Raw genomic sequence first — 15,040 nt, forward strand, 5'->3', positions numbered from 1 at the left:
CAACACGCTCTGTGTGGGGCATCCTTTGTGGCTGGTCCAAAAGCTACATTTAGCGCAGCATGCTGCAGCACGATTGCTAACAGGAGTGAGACCCTGTCAGCATATAACACCTTTGCTCAGAGATCTGCACTAGCTGCCGATTTGTTATCAGGCCAAATTCAAAGTGTTACGATTGGTATACAAAGTTCTCAACAGCAAGTTGGGACCAGTTTACTTGTGTCCACTGCATCACTTAAATCTGTGGAACTGGAATTTTACAAATTCCAACATATTTATTCTGCACTTGCAAGAAATTGATCTTTGAGTTTGCCTATGCTTTAGAATAGGTCTGGGGAACATTTTTTTAGCTCAAGGGCCACATTTCCTTCTAGGCAACCTTCTGAGGGCCACATGGTAGGCAGGGCAAAGCAAAAGTGGGTGGAGCAACAAATGTAAATTTTATCTTTGTATAGTAGGCTAGTTTACACATACACACACTCCTCTCTGTCCTCCATCTAGGCAAGCAAGGGACATTATCAGAGTAGGATACATTTCAGCCAGGCAAAAACACTCAAGGAGGGCACAAAGTAGGGTTGGTGAGGGGGTGTGGCCTGAGGAAAGTCCCAAGGGCAAGATAGAGGGGGCTGGAGGGCCACATTTGGTCCCGGGCCTAAGGTGCCCCCTCCCTGCTTTAGAACTTCCTGCCCATTAATATTTGGCAGGTGCCTTCACTGTATTATTTTTGGTACCTGCTTAAAACTTTTTTGTTCCAGCAAGCCTACCCAGGCATGTGATTTAAGTACACAGAAGTATTTTAAGTTTTTTATTGGCATTTTAAATGAAATACTGTCTTGTAAACTGCCTAGAGGCCTTTTGCTCTAGGGAGCAGTATGTAAATTTTGTTAAATAAATAAATAAAAGATAGCATCCCTGCTTTTGCTTCCATTTTGCTCCCCCTCTCTTCTACCTCTGAACTGCTCCCCCTGCATAAAAGTAGGATAAGGGTTGCATGGAGCCCTTGGGCCACAGGTTGCCCACCCCTACCCTACTGCATTTCAAGAGACATGGATTTGTCACTTGTATTAGCATGCATTGTGCATTGGTATTTAAACTTCCCATTTACTGTTTCACTAACAGCTACCTGCATAGAACAGAAGGGCAGAAAACTCATTTCAGAGTAAAAGACATGCTCCTCAATGCACAGAGCTGTGTGTTCAGATAAATACACACATAGAATCATAGAGTTAGAGGTGTCTTAAAAGTCATCTAGTCAACCCCCTGCTCATCATCCAGTTTTCTTACCCACCCTTTGCCATGAGATTCCAGGGTGGGTTACAATTTAAAAATACAATTTTAAAATCAGTTAAGACAAACTAGAATTAAGAGAATAGGATAGGTCCTAAAATACATATCTCGGGTGTCAAAGCAAGGAAGAACCAACTATCCCACTAAGTAATTCTTTGCAGTGTTCAACTGATCTTATCAATGAGAAGGTGATCTAAGTGTCCCCATAACCCTTTCTGTAACTTGGTCATTTTCACTGCTCTCCTCTGAACCATTCTGATTTATCTATATCCTTCCTACAGTGCGGCATCCAGAACTAGACACGGTATTCCATCATGAGTACACACACAAGCTGCTCTTTTCATTTCAACGGAGGGATGAGATCTGTGTGCACTTGGGGCACATTCCCTTGGGGAAATGTCAGGGCACAAACAATAGAAAGTCAACTTGCCATATTCCTAGTAGGTTAATGAGTGGGATACAAAAACATAACTTCTGCAGGACATCTCTAGGCCTTCCCTTTTCTTCAGGAAGACCAGAAGAAATTCTGGTGTTCATATTTTTTCCAGTAATACTGCAATAATGAGTTAATTAAATAATTTTTACAAGTAGTCAATTGTTAAATGATTTTTTCTAGTTCAAAAGTAGATCATCCACTTATCACCATGCAACTTATTAGGTTTTACCTGTAGCTCTTAACTAAACAAATAATCCATGATATTGCTTATAAACATTCTTTACAGTCATCATTACCTTATGAAAGGTTTAGGCATTAAAGAAGCTATGTACAAAGAGAACAAGTAGTCGTGGTAATTTACTAAGTTATTTTCGTAGCTAAAACAAACAGTCTTGTAGCAGCTCAGACTAGCAAATTTATGATTATTCATTTAATTTGTATCCCGCTCCTCCTCCCAGCAGGAGCCCAGGGCGGCAAAGAAAGCACTAAAAACACTTCAAACGTCATAAAAACAAATCTCAAAATACACCAAGACAAAATAGCGTTAAAAACATTTAAAAAACTTTTTTAAAAAGGTTAAAAACATTATTAAAAATATATTAAGCAAATCTGACACAGAGACAGACTGGGATAGCTCTCAACTTAAAAGGCTTGTTGAAAAAGAAAAGTCTTCAAAAGGAGCTGAAAAGATAGCAGAGATGGCGCTTGCCTAATATTCAAAGGGAGGGAGTTCCACAGGGTAGGTGCTGCCACACTAAAGGTCCATTTCCTATATTGTACAGAATGAACCTCCTGATAAGATGGTATCTGCAGGAGGCCCTCACCTGCAAATTTATTATTGCATAAGCTTTCATAGACTAGGGTCCACTTCATCAGATGCACAAAAAAGTATGCCACAATAAATGTGCTAGTCTTTAATGTTCTACAACACTCTTTGTTGTTTTTGCTGTAACTAACAAGCATGGCCACCCCTCTGGAAATTGTACTTAATTGTAGCTATATTATATAGTTCTAAAAATGAGAAGAATGTGACCTGATTTTTTTATAAGATCTCAGAAACGATAAAAACAAGCATAGCCTAATAGCAATTCTGGTCAAAAAGAACCCTTGCAGCATTTCCTTCTACAAATGTGTTTAGAAACTAGATCTAGCCTATAGGAACTGAAACAACTCTACTGACTGAGGATCTATCTGGTGGTACATCTTCACCTTCTGCTCTTAACTGTATTTCTTAATATTAGAACTTCAAAAGGTAAGTCAGTTAGCATCTAGCTGGCCATCCATGTCCAATCTGTTTGGGCAGTTCCCAACAAATACTGTATGCCTATTTCCTTTTATTGGTTGCTGTATTTTTAAAATCTGTGTACTGTTTCCCTCAGATCATTTTATTGATGTTTTAATTGTATACTTCTGTTTCCAGCCTAGAGAAACTGTTATATTGTAAGGTGAGTAATATATTTTCTAAATCGGTAAGCAAGAGATTCCTTGCCTACTTCTGCATACATATCTTTTTGTTTTATTTTGTTAAGTCAGGATGCCTTGGTATTCAGCTAGACCTGGAAATAAATATTAAATAATGAGAATATTGGGCTGCAGTTCTGCTGGCACGAGGGACTTCTGGGCACGCAGCAGAACTGCTCCTTCCTCTCCTGTCCCCTCTAACCCCCTGCATGCACTCCAAATCAGCTCTGGAGGACTGGGGGAACACTCTGGAGAAACACTCTGGAGGAGATGTGTGTGGGGGGAGAGGAAACAGAAATCCAATTGGGCCAGCAGAACCCTGCTGGATACAATCTTATGTCCCACCAACAGAAGTTTAACCAATGAAAAGTTGTATTTCAAGAGTGTGGATTGTATACAGTGTTAGTAATATTTAAAGTAAACTCACTGAAACTAATGGACTTGGGTCCATTAATTTCAATAAGTCTACTCTGAGTAAAACTTTGTTGGCTGCACCCCTGCTTTTTAAAAGCCTTGTCTCTTCATTTATGTGATCCATCAAGTATTTTGAGAAGATGGAGATAATTGATCGTTCAGTGGCAGACCACATATTTTGGATGAAGACAGTTTTAGTTTCAATTCCTCGCCTCTCCAGCCAAAGTGGTAAGATAGGAAGTGCTCTCTACCTGAAATATTTGAGGATCAATATCACTCAGGGAAAAAAAAATTACTGGACCACTCATGGGAAACAATTTAAAAAGGCTTTACACTGAAATTAATAATAGTCTAGCACAGAAATTAAGCTGCACTCCTGAACACACTTGCTAGGAAGGAAGCCTCTTTGAAAACAATGGGACTTATTTCTGAGTAAGCACAAACAGAATTGATGTACATTTAAAAAAAAAACTAAAATACCACTTTAGTAGTTAGGCAGAAGAAGCATTGGATAATGGCCAGTGGCTGGCTATCCACTGACGGAGGGGAATTGGTCAGCAAAATGAGGAAGGAAGCAATTTTCAGTTATCCCCTCTGTAGCACCTGCTCTGAAGGCCCCCAAATCTCTGGAGCAGATTCAGTAGATGTGTGGGGTGTTGCAGCAGAGTGGACGAATCACTGAAAATTGTCTCCCTCCATGGACCACTGATGGATTCCCATCTGACAGAGGACACTCAACATTGGACAGCACCCATTATTTAGTTAAACTTTTTATATATATTATATTTATCTAACATTCAAAATAACATTTTAAAGCATGCATTATTAAAAGAAATCTAAAACAAAGTTATACAAGAAAACTGCATTTGAGAAAGTCTGTTTGGTTAAATAAAAGTCTTCCAAGTTGGATATAGAATATTTGGTTCTGGATGAATTATGAAATGTAGCATGTTCTTGCATACTGATACAGACCTCATGGTGTTTGAAGACTGAAAGAACAGCAACCTTATAAAGAGCTGAAATTTTCTATAAAAGGAAAGGAATACTTTTGTTTATTTACTTTTTAGTCGGCCTGGCAGTACAATGGTGGGAGATGATTTGTTACAACTTTTCCCACAGACCAATCCCTGGGAGTACACTTCTATTAAAAAATGTGTTCACGTGGTTCTACAAAAATAGTATGTTGTGCGTTCTTTTCCATTTAAAATAATTAAACTGGACCCCTTCCAGCAAGTCTTTTTTCTTCATTTAATGTATTCACACTTTGTTACATCCTGCTATAACAGATGGTTTTAGGATACTAGCTAAAAAACAATCTTACAAGTTTTCCCCACCCCCAACCCCCATTTATTTACAAAATAAAAACATTGGTTTCAAGAGCCCATGTGGTATATTTAGTGATGATTAGGTTTGACCTTAGAAATGAGGGTTTGTTTTTTTCTTGTCTTATGAAGTATCGCAGCTTAGTACAAAAAGCCCTATCACCGCCTATCATGTTTAATCTAATGCACAAAAACTTCAGAAATATTTATACAGCTTCCCATGCTATCCATCAGCCCGCTGGCACTAAGTGTATACAGTCTGAGAAGCAAGCTGCAAAAAATGTGAGGCCTTGCTGAATCCCAGAGGCACTAATATGGGTGCTTCAAGATTCTGTACAAAGCTTGTTGCTTCTGCTCCTCTTGCATGATATAAGCAAGTTACCAGATTTAAGAAGCGGCCCGGGTGGTGGTGGTATTCAGGTCATTTTATTCAAAGCTACTCTTTTCTCAGGGTAAGGTTTGATGTTATCTGTAATCTATGGAGATCTATTTTAAAAAAGTAGATCCCCGCCATAAATTACTATTTTTCTCTTAATTTAAGTGATGCCACAGAAGATATACTTTCTGCTTCTCTTCACATGTTGCTTGCCATCTTAAGAATGGAAGAAGTCTAACTTAAAATTAAGTTAACCTGACTCCTTCAAATTCATAATATTGATTCAATATAACTGTGTAAGGGGACTATTATAGCCAGAGGGCTAAATTATAAATGATGTGGGTTCTCATTTCTTACAACTGCTTTGAGAACTATTATGGTTGAAAAGTATGCAGCCCTGGGCTCCTACTGGAAGGAAGAACGGGATATAAATTGAATAAATAAAAAATAAATAAAAGTAATATGCTAGTATTGTAGATAAATATGAGAATATGCTGGATGAGACCAAACTCTGTTCTAGTCCACCATTCTGTTTTACACAGCATACAACCCGGTGCCTATGAGAAGCCCGACAGCAGGACATGAAGGCAATAGGCTTCTCCTGCAGTTCAACAACTGGTATCCAGGGGCATACTGCTTCTGAACCTAGAGGAAGCACATTGGCATCATAACTTGTAGCTATTAGTAGAGTTATCTGTTGTGTATTTGTCTAATCTCTTGTTAAAGCCTTCTTTAAAATGTATGAACTGTACAAGTCGCGCCTCACATTTCTCATTATGACAAATAAAACAGAACATTTTTTAAAAAAATCTTAAAATTAATTACATAATTACACCTGATGTATCTAATGTGTTTTTAAATTGTTTTAAATTTTTTAAATTGTGTTTTAAATTGTTTTTAGTAGAAGTGTTTTAAATTTGTATATTTGTTTTTAATGTTTTTAGTTACTGTAAGCTCCCGGAGAGCTTCGGCTATGGGGCGGTATATAAATACAATAAATAAATAAATAAATAAATAATGTAGATACATCTAATATATCTAATTACATAGATAATAAGTCATAATCAACTTGAAGGCACATAACAACAGCAAGCATAGATAAAACAGAGAAGGTCCTACTTCCACCTGGTAAGCCAATAATAAACATTTTACCCACCCATCCGCCCTCAAGATTTGTCAAAAACAGTACATCAGATTTGGGTAGCTATTCTCCATGGAAAAGTGAGATGGGCAGGATTAACAACTGGATAAAATCTCTGATCATGCATTAGGATAATGTTTGTGCTTTTCCATTATGTTTCCATATTGTCAGAGGTCTGTTGACATCAACGCCAGGAAATGGAGTTTTAGATCGTTTGGAGACCCACTGTGAATTGTTTGAAAGGAACTTTCAGGGTAAAGTTGCTTGCCTCCGTAGCAGTCTTGATGCCCCAGCCACATCTACTATAGTCCCCAGTGAGGTGTCCAGTACAACGACTGCTGCAACTTCTTGGGATTGGTTTCAGTCAATGTGGCCTGATGACGTAGACAAGGTGTTTGCAACGATGTGGTCAGCCCTTCTGGGTTTATTAAAGCTTGCCAAGGGGGTATGACCAAGTGGATCCAGACCATGGTCAATGTGTCTTTGCGGGAGGGAATGATCACAGTCACCCTGAAAGAGGCGGTGATCCAACCACTCCAGAAAAACCCTGGACTCATTGGATTGTGACAACTACCACCTGGCCACAAATACCCTTTTTCAGGGAAGGTGATCGAGAGGGTTGTGGCAAAGCAATTGCAAATATTCTTGGATGAAATAAATTATCTTGACTCATTCCAATCTGGGTTCAGGCCTGGTTATGGGACTGAATTGCTGTTGGTCACCCAGATGGATGACCTTTATTGGGAGCAGGACAGGAGGAGTGCGACCCTGTTATTCTTACTTGATCTCTCGGTGGCTTTTGATACCACTGACCATGTTATCCTTCTGGGCCAACTTAGTGAGATAGGTATTGGAGGCACTGTTTTACAGTGGTTCTGGAGGTGCTCCTGGATCCATCTTTGTTGCTAGAGGTCAGTAGCTAGGAGAGCCTTTTGCCAGCCTCAGCTGGTAAGACAGCTGCGGACATTTCTGGACTAGGATAGCCTGATAGGATAGACTGTTGTCCATGCACTGGTAACCCCCAGGCTGGATTACAATAACATGCTATGTGGGGCTGCCCTTGAGGTTGGTTTGGAAGTTGCAGCTGATGCAAAATGCAGCAGCGAGACTGCTCACTGGGACAGGGTATCACCAACATGTCACCCAGCTGCTGAGGAATTGCACTGGCTGCCCATTAGCTACTGGGCTAAGTTCAAGTTTCTGGTTTTGGTATACAAAGCCCTATACAGCTTGGGACCTGGATTCCTGAAAGATTGTCTTTTCCCTTATATACCAGTTGATCACTATGCTCTGCAGGTAAGGACCTTCTGCAGATACCATCTTATCAGGAGGTCTGTTCCACACAACATAGAAGTGGACCTTTAGTGTAGTGGCACCTACCCTTTGGAATTCCCTCCCCTTAAATATTAAACAGGACCCATCTCTTATTTCTTGGGCACGTACTGAAGACTTTCCTCTTTCAACAAGCCTTTTCAGTAGAGACCTTATCCCAGTCTGCGTGCGTGTTGGAATAGCTTTTTAACCAGAGCTTGGAAAAGTTACTTTTTTGAACGACAACTCCCATCGGCCCCAGCCAGCATGTGCTGGCTGGGGCTGATGGGAATTGTCGTTCAAAAAAGTAACTTTTCCAAGCTCTGTTTTTAACACATCTTTAAAGCTTTTTTAAAAAAAGATATTTTAAAGCTTATATTATCATCATCATCATCATCATACTCTGATTGCAATTTTTAATTCAGAATTGTTTGGAAGTAAATGGAATAATAGAAATGTGTATTCTCCATGACTATGATGTGAGCTAGAAAATAGCTGATTTTTTTTCAATTAATTTTTATTCAAATTTTCAAAACCAAAACAATACAAAAAGAAAAAAACACAAATCCATAACTAATACAAAAAAGAAAAAAAAAGAAAAAAAATGACTTCCGATTTGTCGTAGTTCAGCTATAAGTCTATAATATATAACAAGCCTGTATCTTGATAGATTATAAAATCACCTTCCTCCAGCGGTTATCTTAATTGGTTACAAATCTCATTAACATCATATCATTTTATTCTTCCACAAAAAGTCAAAGAGAAGTTTCCAATCCTTGAGATATATGTCCATCAATTTTTTTTCTAGATAAACATGTCAATTAATCCAACTCATCAAGTCTACTAAGTCCAGTAATTTCAAATCGCTCTTCTTCCATTATCCGTATTGGTTCCATCTTCCATCTTCCATCTTTACGCGCCCAATAATCTTGCTGTCATAGTCATATAATAAGAGTCTGATAGGAATTTCCTTTTTCACAGATATTTTCTTGCCATCAGTTCCGAACGTATCACTGAAGTATTGTTGCAAAGCCGCATCGCTGTTCCTCTTTTTTATATGATACACTAGCACATCTCTTGAAGATTTTTCCATTGACACAAAACAGGGATCAATTCTGTTAGCTTTCTCCATTTCAAGTTCCATCAAATCCTACCAGTCCAGTAATTTTTTTGAACCAATAATATCTTTATCTCCAATCTCTTCAATTCCTTCAGGGACAGCGCTGAGTTCCAAACCGTAATATTTGTCTCCAGGATCCATCACAGCCAGGAAATCCAAATCTTTTTCCATATCCATATTTAATCCAATCTCCATAGTTTGAACCTTGCCTTTAATTTCTCTTTCATCCTTTTTTGGTTTTCCAGATCCATCTTTATTCTCCTTTCTCATAGAATCCTGAATTTCTTTCAGCTCCTGTCTCATTTCGTCAAATTCAATTCTCAACGCTTGACTATTATTTCTCAGTTCTTGTTTTATTGAGTTAATCCCATTCATTATTTTCTGAAACATGTCTAAAGATAAAGTCCCTTCTTGTACATCCATAATCTTCTTAATTGTCATTCTTAAAGCCAAAGGAACAAAACTTCAATTTTCAATGTCCCAAGCAAAGAGCAGTTTATTTCTTCATCCAGTTACAAAGGAGTTAATCTTTCAAACCAACTGGCGTCACACTCTAGACAGCCCTTATCTCTTATATGCCCAGAAGTGCAAAAACAGCTTTAGTTCACAGCGTCCAAATAACTAGTAGCAGAAAAAATGAGCAGATTCATCAAAAAAAAAGTAGATCAGAAAAAATAGTCCCAGACATGTATTACACAGAAGTCTTATAAATCAAAAAGAAAGCCCTCATCCGTTGTAATCTTTATAATGCTATTTTCCATGTCAGCTTCTTGCAATAAAAAAAGATAGGCTATTTTTATTTTCTTCCCCCTTAGTTCCGTGAGTAAAAGAGAAGTAAAGTTTTGGCTCACCCAGGTTTTCCTAATTGCTGGTTCTTTGACAAATCTCTTTAGCTGTGTAGATAAGAAAGTAATAAGTGTAGACAGGAGAATACTTGCCTGTTAGGCCATTTTTCTTTAAAGAAAAAAAAAACGGGTCACTTTTTCAGCTGAGCTAGCTGGAAATCCTCGCTCCGTCCGAGCTGCTGGAAGACCTTCTTTCACAGACAATTCTGACGAGTTCCAGTCTCCAACAATCACAACAAAGCTGTGTGGGAAATCTCACGTTTCTTCCTTATCCGGAAGAAATCATCCCCAGTCAAAAAAGACCCTTCTGACTGGATTTAAAGCTGAAAAAGTTTCATCCAAGACGGGAGCCATCTCAGAGGCTGCACAGGTGGAGGGATCCTCCTGGAATTCAGAATTGTTTGGAAGTAAATGGAATAATAGAAATGTGTATTCTTCATGAACTATGATGTGAGTTAGAAAATAGCTGATTTAAAGAAGTAAAAGTTGGATTTCCAGGATGTAGTAAAGTCCAGACTATGTAGTCGGAAGGCCTAACTACTCATGACTTCATTGGCACCTATTGGGGATTTCCCTTCAAAGCAAATACAATCTCAGAAGAGGAATTTTCCTCAAGATTGCAGCATGGAGAAAAGGGTTAAATGTCTCCTCCCCTATGCACTGATACCATTAATCATCATTCCCCATAGCTGATGCAATTTGCATTTTTAAAAACCTGCATGTAGTTTGGCCACAAGTAACAATGAAGGTTTTTCTATCTCCATATTGACCTATCACAGATTTCACCAACCTGCTGTCCTCCAATTATTTTGGACTACAACCCATCTGCCATATGAGACTGAGTGGAGTTGTAGTCCAAAACAGCTGGGGAAGGCTGGTCTATCCACACCATTTTGCTTTCCACCCTATTAGAGTAGCAATAACTATGAAATTGAGTGCCAGGCCCACATTAGGAGAGTATCATCAGGACTGGCATCAGAAGGCTCCAGGTCAGACCCTGACCAAGGGCCCCTGTGACCTAGAGGGGCCCCAAGGGGGCCCTGATTAGGGCGGGAGGGTAGCACTCCCACTCCCAATTCCATCAACTCCCAACCCTGCCACGGATCAGAGAGAGGGAGCTCCCAGGGCCTCCCCCCCATACAGACTGCACAGGCCCATAAAACCCATCCACATGCCCCATCTACCTCTCCCGTTGCCATAAATGCTGTGTGCACTGCGTGCACATACCTGCCATCAACCTGTCTGCATCTATGTTGGAATTGCTTTTTAAGATGTTTTTAAAGCTTTTGTAAAAAAATGTTTTTAAAGCTTTTTACAAAAGATTTTTTAAAGATGTTTTGTTTTAACATGTTTTTATAGGTGTAATATATTTTATTTTATTTTTTTTGATGTTTTAGAGTGGTTTTAGCATTTTTGTTTGCCACCCTAGGCTCCTACTAGGAGGAAGGGTGGGATATATATTTCATAGATAAATAAATAAACAATGTTTTCCATGGTATTTTAAAGTGTGATCTTATGCATGTCTACTTAGAGGTAAGTGATTCACAGGTTCGTAAGATTGCAGTCTTACAGAGCAATCCTAGATGTGAGCTGCAGAGTGGATTGGCAGATCCACCATTTCATCCAGAACCTGCCAGGTTGGAAAGTGAGGGTGGCTTTCCTGACAATTTTACTGACAGCTGACAGACTTGGTTTGGGCCCATTTCTGGGGAATGGATGTGCCTTTGATCTAGTGGATCCATGCCTGGCCCTGTTCTGCAATGCTCCACCCTATGATGCTCCATTTTGGGACCCCATGCTGGCCATAACCAGCAGAAACACTGCTCCCAGACATATTTAATCTGCCATGCTTTCTACAGCTGTAGCAGGAGCCTTTGTGGTGGCAAAGGCTCCCAACATTGGCAGAGGTAGGGATGGGAGGAGGATTCAATTCAGATCACATTTAAAGGTAAACCTACCTAATTCACACTTTCCAAAACAATGCATGAACTGAAACACCACCATCCTTCAAAATTCACACATGTCCAGATTTTGCAATGCAGTTCTCCAGCCAAATAATGTGTACAAAAATGCACATTCTAGAGCAAAGTATGCATACAAGTGCATGTATTAGTGAAAATAACATATTAAGGAAAATTGCTTTACAAAAATGTGCATATTAGAAAAATGCATAAAAATGTGTCTATTAGGAGAAATGTACTCTATAATGCTGATGGTTTTCATGAGGACTTTTTTTAAAAAAATGCAAACTGATGCGGAGAGCTGAATTTAAGAATGGAAAAAGAATAACCAGAGTGAAAGCAAAAATGACAGATTCATCTATCCCTAGACATAGGCCAGCGGATGGGGGCGCCTGCAAAATTTTAACCCCTTCCAGCTGCAAGGATCAAGGGATTATGGGTGCAGCCTAGGTATCTTTCAGCAACAGCAAAAAAATTGCCAGGAGAAGGTCTTAAGGAATTTTGTCTGTCTTCTAAGTTCACCCCTATAGCCATTGTGATCATGGATATAATGGGAAAGCCTGCTTGTGGGCTTCCGATGCGCATCTGGTTGGCCACTGTGAGAACAGGACATTGGACTAGATGACTGGCCTGATCCAGCAGGCTCTTATGTTCTAATGTTCCTCTAAAAATGAGGTGGAAAGAAATAATGTTCCTTTTCAGGCAGGTTGCCACTTGCCTATGACTCATATGGATGACTCTTGCTCTAGCTGAAACTCATCCTGTATATAAAATACTGAAATCCTGTAAATGTAAGGGCAAACAGGATTTTAGAGATTAATGTATAAACAAGCAGAGCTGACTATCACAGAACATGCAGATCAAAAGGTGTGCATTTTCCAGTGAAAAAATTGAGTAGATTTCTCTCCACAGTATAACTGGGTTAAAGTAAGACTTGTTCATGTTTCTAGATTAATTAGACAAATACTATCTAACACTTAGAATGAAATTTATCCCACTAGAACTGCAGATACTATAGAGAGCATATTCACAAATAAATAAGCACAACTATACGTAATTAATGTTGCAGTGCCAGCTAGTTTTTAAATCAAGTTTATAGATTTTGTGTAAATCACAGAGGAATCAAAGCTAATGGAATCCAAATCCACCAAAGCAACACCAATACATAACCACTGAGATACTGTCTTATTTTATTGACACAAAAGCTTTTTTCTTCCCCCCCCTCCCCTCCTCCCACCTTTTCCCCCTAACATCAAGCTTGATTATCAGTTCTGGAGAACTCAAAAACTTGCTCACTGTTTTCTGAAATATGTGTTGGGGCTTCTCATATCCTTTTCTCAAGAAAACATCCCAGTGAATGCAATGGGATTACAAGAAAGATACATAGGGATAAATTTAGGTCAATGGTGTTTAAAACTACTGGAGATTATGGCAAACAACCCAAAGATGATGGTCAGGGTTATTAATTTTGTTTAAAGAAGATAAGAAGATAAGTGTGGATTCCATAATCTGATTAGAATACGGTGTTTATCGCACTATAGCCTAGTTACTGCAGTTGGATGCGTAAAAGTTACAGCTTTTGTGTGGAAGTATTAATGAGATTATGTCTGTACTGCATATGGAGTGGGGGAAACTGCTCCAAAAATTATGGAGTCATTTGGATTCCTCAGCAGTTGTTTGGACAGCCACATTGTTTATAATAGTTTGGATTCTCCAAAGAAGGTGAAACCACATGCCAGGTCATTTTTAAATTCAGCTTTAGAAGCACAGATTTTTGCAGTGTGAATAAACTTCAGTGGGACAAGGATGAATAGTTCTTCCAGATGAGAAGAAACAGAAGGGAGGAAAGCATCAACTGCTAGGGGAGAAAAACCAAAACAGAACTAGTATGTTTGGGGATTCCTTTGGCTGGTTTCCTTGACTGAGCTCTCTGACTCACATTAATAATGGCAGACATGCTCGCTGGGCTGTTGAGCGTCTGCCAAGCCAGCGTGGTACATTCTCAGAACCAAGGGCACCTTACAGTATAAATAAATGGGCTCTGAAAGCATACTTGTGTGGAGAAGGACTAGATGCTCAGCAACTCTAAAACAGATTTCCTTGGAAATCAAAATAGGTTTGGCACTTTACACCGGTGAAGACTCTTTGCCACATTGTGCCAAACGTACAAGCACCAGACACTGTTTGAAGAAACACAGAATAGAGGCCACCCCTAGGAAATCCATTATCTACATTAAATGAACCCTGGCAGACAGAGACAAAGCCATTTTTTTTAAAAAAGTGAGCTGTAGAATGTTTAGATACAGGAACTTTATTTTCAGTTCCATCTTGAGACATAAGAGAATCACCACAAACAGTCACTCAGTTTCTTGCTAAAAGTGCTATGAGGAATGCTCATTGGAGAACAGAGACTTCCCTGATGTGGCTAACTAGGCCATATTTATACAACCCAATTTTGTGATGACATTTCTACTTATACCAGGTGGGAAGCAAGCAAGACAGGCCCAAGATACTTTTCTATTGAAGGCAAAGGACAAGATGCCCCTGCCAGACACACACACATGCAAGTCAAACTGGCAGCTGAATTTTACTTCACCACTGGACTAGTGACTGGACACCAGTCTACCTCAGTGGGAGGAGGGTAGGCTATGTTGCACACATAGCTCTGTCCTTCTATGCCTCTCCTTCACTCTGCACCCCAATCAGCCACCCAAAGGGATTGCCTCACTCTGCCTAATGACAGTGCTGGTCCAGCCATTTTGCAATTTTGGATGCGCTCTTTTCACCCCCACAAAATAGGATGTTGCTCCATAGGCTGCTTTCTGTCAGGTCAGAATGAGGTACCAGCCATGTGCAATGTGGCATGCCACCTTAAAAGCTTTTGGCTTGACAGTGCCACCTCTGGATTGAAGTAATCAAGGCAGTGGCAATACTATGCTAAACTATCATCACCTGAAAAATCAAAATTTCTTGCATGCAGAGAACTTTATCTCTTCATCCTTGCTGGATCATCCTTAACATTTGCTTTTCGGCCAGTCTAAAAGAATTTGACAGAGTGTTGATGCAAGCAGTGACTTATGCGGTACCTTGTTCATTGCCAAACTGTGTATGAAATCTCATTTACAGTTGCTCACAACATTAAGTAGCTCCTTTCTAATCTCAGTCTTTATCTGTATGCTTGTAAATATCAGCACTTTATTGCATCAAAGAAAACAGGTTGTGCCTTCTTAAGTGTCCAATGAACAAACTTTGACAACATTCATTATACTCTAACTAGACAATCCTATGGTCTTAGCACACCAGAGGGCTACCTACACTGACAAAACTTTGGCATGACATAGTCAGGATTCTATACTCCCCCATCCTTCC

The sequence above is a fragment of the Rhineura floridana genome, chromosome 8, assembly GCF_030035675.1.
Source record: "Rhineura floridana isolate rRhiFlo1 chromosome 8, rRhiFlo1.hap2, whole genome shotgun sequence".
In the NCBI taxonomy this organism is placed as follows: domain Eukaryota; kingdom Metazoa; phylum Chordata; class Lepidosauria; order Squamata; family Rhineuridae; genus Rhineura; species Rhineura floridana.